Genomic DNA, 5,211 nt, shown 5'->3' with positions numbered 1-5,211 from the left:
ACATAAATGATTCACACTTTTTATGGTCCAATTCTCAGTATTTACTAACTTTTAACTAATTTTGCCTCAATGTAGTCCTAATTTCTGCTTACTTAGTAAAGTAGTTGTTAGGTTTAAGTATTGGTAGGAATTAGGTTAAGGATGTAGTATAAGGTTTTGCAGAATCAGGCATTACTATGTGCTTAAGTATGAATAAACAGCCAATATCTCAGTAATATTGATTTTTTTTACATACTTTTTTCTCTTATATTGTTTTCTCATTTCTATGTAAAGCACTTTGAATGACCTCTGTGTATGAAATGTGCTATACAAATAAACTTGCCTTGCCTTGCCTAATAACCAACCAGTTAATAGTGAGAACTGGAAAATACACACGAGTGTTACCATTATTCTTATTAACTTATCAAAGTATTTAAAATGAGAAGGATACATAAAAACATGCATTTTAACATTATACTTAACGTTAGAATGCATCTTTAAACTAACATAATCCCTTACTTTACTTTTTCATGGGAAAAGTAATTAAATTACAATAACTAATTACTTGTTAACTACACACAACACTGTTAATAAATACTACAACATACTATAGTATACTTCAACAAACTGTAGTGAACAGGCTACTAAAATATACTTCAGTGGCTATATGACGCTTCAAGCATTTTACAATTTTCTATGTATCACATACACATTAATACCTCAACCTTACCTTTGTTTAACATTTTAATCATGATATTTGTATTATTAAATGATAAAAAATACAAATTATGCTAAGAATTAAAAGTAATTGTGGTAAATTATTGTCGATAGGGTTAACATATAAGCTATTTAATCCAGAACATACAGATTTTACAAAACAATTTTACATGCTAAAATGCAATGTTGTATGGTGGCCACGAGATGTCGCCGTTCACACGAATGTAGTAAATAATTATTGCTTTATTGCAACATTTGCCTGAGAGAGCATTTTTGTGTCTAATTTGGTTTAAACAACACATAAACATAAAATATTTAGTAAAACTTTTTAAGGTCAAAGCCGAAAATTTCTTAAATAAAAATATTTTAAACAAAGTGCATTTATGTGCCTGTGCCACTCATTGTTTTTTCTTATTTTAACTAATGCTGTCTCACAGGTGGTCTTTTTTACCCTACCTGTCGAAACCTATTAGAATTAATCCTATTTTTGGTTTGGACTGGATGTGCACTTTGCCCAAAAGAAACAAAGTCTCATCATAACTGTCACTAAACCTGAATAAAGCAGTGTTTAACCTGCAAGTAACTGGAGAAATTCACACGACTATGACACTGTTTTATCATAGATGTCAAATGGGATCATTGCATATTTGACTGACAGCATCTGACATCGCATACATGGGTGATTCTAAGAAAACATATCAAATAGAAAAGAGAGATGCCAACACTTTGACACACCTTGTTATACATTTTAACCACATTTAAGACTGTTTATGGATAATAACACCTTCTCTTTTTGCCTTTAGCATAGATACTTATCAAGTCCTTTGCTCTCTCTCTCTCTTCCTAGTATTTAAAACAGGATGACTGTCTGATTATTTAACCACTCAAAGTGGAAAAGATAACTAATAGAGTCATCTTTATTGGACAATATTCAGTTCTGAGTGAGATATTTTACAGAAGTTTTAATAAAAACTAGGGCTGTCAAAAGATTAATCGCGATTAATCGCATCCAAAATAAAAGTTTGTGTTTACATAACATATGTGTGTGTACTGTGTATAATTATTATTTATATATAAAAACACACCCAATCATGTATATATTTAAGAAAAAAATGTTATATTTATATATAAAATATTTATATTTATATATAATATAAATTATAGAAATGTATATACAGCATTTAAATGCAAATATTTCTTAAATATAAACATGAATGTGTGTGTATTTATATATACATAATATTTATACACAGTACACACACATATGCTATGTAAACACAAACTTTTATGTTGGATGCGATTAATCGCAATTAATCTTTTGACAGCCCTAATAAAAACATGTCAGCAAATTCGCAGGATGAGACAATATGTTTCTTGTTGAGATTTATTTATGTGAGGGAGAAGCAGAATATGTTTTACTAAAGCAATAGCGAATGCTGACCGTCTTCTTCCTGATATGAAGCCAGATCTTGATAAGTGGAAACAATCCATCTCATTGATTCACATAAAACCTGCTTCACTGTACTGCTAACAAAAGACGTGTAAAACCCACAAAGGATGAGTCCAAAATGTGTACTGCGGTATGTAAGGCTGTGAAGTGTTTTTTATTGAAGCCATTTTTCTTTAATGAAAATTAAGTATCTTAATACAAAATTTAAAACCCAAATGGTTTCAACAAACATTCATGCATTAAGAGATTTCTACCATTGGGAAAAAATAACAAAAAGAGAAAAGGAAAGACTGTCATGTTTATTTCAGTGCCCTTCGCTTAGACCTGTTCACCCAGAACTCCCAAAACAACCACACAAACAAGCACACAGGGGCGGGGGGTTTGCTTGCCAAGTCATGCCAGCGTGAGGCCCTCTAGTTGGGGCACACAGACTTTTGCCTCCCCCTGTCCCAGAGCAATCAGAGCATGTAGGGACGGACACCAAGCTTTTTGTATTCGCTTGCTCCAACAATTAGCTGCCAAGTGGCAAGCTAATGAAGATAACCCCAACCAGTCAGGGTGCTGACGACAGCCCAAAACACAACAAAAATCTCTTACGGGAACAAGAGGGCTATGTCTCGATTGTTTTATTGTTATTTTCTAAAATGAATAGTTTACATTCATGGTCGAACAAGCTTAAAGGGGACATATCACGAAAATCTGACTTTTTTCATGTTTAAGTGCTTTAATTGTGTCCCCAGTGCTACCTAGAAAATGTGAAAAAGATCAACCCAGTAAGTTAGTTTTGGTACCATTCTCTGCAAGCATGGGAAAAATAGGTCATTGAAATTTGGCTACCCTTGTGATTTCGAAATGGGATAATACCGCCCTTTAATCTGCATTATCCAACCACAGCACTGCAGAGAACAGCTCATTTGCATTTAAAAGGACACACCAAAAACAGCACTTTTTTTTCTCACACCTACAAAGTGGCAATTTGAACATGTTCTAAGAAATTATATATATGCTATTTTGAGCTAGAACTTCATATACATACTTTTTTTTGACATCTTTTAAAAAGTTTTGTAAAATGTCCCTTTAAATACATTTTTATAGATTACATATTACACACCTGTGACTGCAAATCAGTTAAATTCAACATTAATGCATCAAATAATATATATATACGGCTTACAATTATTGCAAATTTATTATGCATTTTTTATATTATGTATGTTTGTTTACATAATCTTTTTCTGATGTTGTTGTTGTTTCATAAGAGGATTTACCATGGTAAAATTTCTGTAGCTCACTGCATGGATTATTGCTTTAATCAGTAGTATAATAGTAATTATAAATGTAGTAGTAATTCTGTCTGATGGCAACTGATATTTGCTATTCTTATTTACAACGTTTTGTTACGCATAACGTTTCACTGTAAAAATGTGTACGTTGGATTTACTTAAAAATATAGTGCATCACTTTTGCATCTACTTTTTTAGTAAATTAAACTTGAAATTTTAAGCAATTGCATTTAAAAAATGGATGCAAAAATGATGCACTATGAGATAGTTTCCCAGACTGGGATTAGTTTAAGACAGGACTAAGCCTTAGTTTGATTAGGAAATATAACTAGTTTTAACAAACATGCCTAAAAAACATTACTTGTGTGCATTTTGAGGCAAAACAAAGGGCACTGATGTATTTTAAGATATGTCATTGCAAGTTGTTTTTAGTTTGGACAGCTCTAATATTTATTTTAGTCTAGGACTAGTCTAATCCCTGTCCGGGAAACCGCCCCTATTTTTAAGATTTTCATTTCATATTTTTATATTTTTTATTACAAAAAAAATAATTTTATTTTATGCTTTAGGCAGACACTTTCATCCAAAGCAATTTATTGCACTTAATTTATGCATTTATCATTGTGTGTGTTTCATGGGTTCGAACCCATGACCTAACAAAATGACTGCTTATAAAACTTTAAAACTGCTAACACCAATTATCTACGTGTTTTTACATGTTTAGGTTTGTGGTTCCATCAGCTCCTATAATCTGCACTCTTTTGAATAGGGAAAGAGGATTGAGGTTATAGTCCTGTGACCCGGATAACTGAACTGACAAACAGACATGACCAGTTTGCTGTATTCCCACCAGGGGGCGCTATAGAGCAGAAGATGGAGTCTTTCGGGCAGCCTATGCTCCATCATTTGGTAACTACAGTTTATCTAGATGCACTGCCCATGTCTGTATCTGTAATGACTGGCACTGTTCCCGTAATTTCCATGTTTCAACATACTCTGTCTGGTACAGTCTGAATCTGTCTAACGGGCAAACTAGATTTGAAATGAGATTTATGTTCAAAGCAGAGACCTTTTCAATAAAACAACTAACACAAATCTATGTTATGTTTATTTCAGGTACTTTGTTGGAAGGGCTCATACAAGAACTAAAAGAGTGGCCAAAGACAGGTACTAAGACTAGGTTTGTAATGTATAACCCATGAAGCACTCAAACCATTAAGGTAAATTAACCCAGAAAATGTTAATATTTGACCCAACAATGGGTTAAAACAACCCAGCATAGGTTAAATTACAACCCAGCTGGCTGGGTTCATCCTTTTTTTTTTAAATAACCCAGCATTTTTTAAAGAGTTTAAAATGATAGCATACCATGAAATATTTTTTTTTTATTAAACATAAATTCTTTCTAATCTTCATTTAGTCTAAGTAATAACAACGCAGAGCCATCTCTGGCTGGTTCAGAGTTTGAGTGACACCTTCAATAGCAGAACCCAAAATGACCTCTGCATGCAGAGAGAGATCCTGGTAAGATCACGTTATCATCTATTTAATTATAACTGAAGAAGACCCTAATTCTGAATGATTAAAACCGTAATAAGTCATTCACTTAAATCAATGACAGTTTTGGGGCCACGGTCGGCAAAAGACTGAGCTTTTCGGTCTCAGATGAACTGGCATGACATTCACGCCCGTAACTCCTGTTTGTTCAGAGGAGCAGCAGCCGTGCTAGCCTGGCACGGCTTCACATTCTTTCAGAACTGGCTCATTCTGGACTGGGCCCAA

The 5,211-nt window shown here is 33.3% G+C and overlaps 1 long non-coding RNA gene across 1 annotated transcript; it reads left to right on the top strand.

The window, feature by feature from the left end:
• Window positions 1-4,260: 4,260 nt before the first annotated feature.
• On the top strand, window positions 4,261-4,954 carry LOC129422779 (uncharacterized). The gene is made up of 3 exons (XR_008637534.2): window positions 4,261-4,338; window positions 4,546-4,596; window positions 4,850-4,954. It is a non-coding gene; the product is annotated as an uncharacterized lncRNA (long non-coding RNA).
• The last annotated feature ends 257 nt before the right edge of the window (window positions 4,955-5,211 follow it).

The sequence above is a fragment of the Misgurnus anguillicaudatus genome, chromosome 16 (assembly GCF_027580225.2).
Source record: "Misgurnus anguillicaudatus chromosome 16, ASM2758022v2, whole genome shotgun sequence".
In the NCBI taxonomy this organism is placed as follows: Eukaryota; Metazoa; Chordata; class Actinopteri; order Cypriniformes; family Cobitidae; genus Misgurnus; species Misgurnus anguillicaudatus.
The sequence above is the reverse complement of the archived record's forward strand: the minus strand, read 5'-3'. Positions and strand labels throughout refer to the sequence as shown.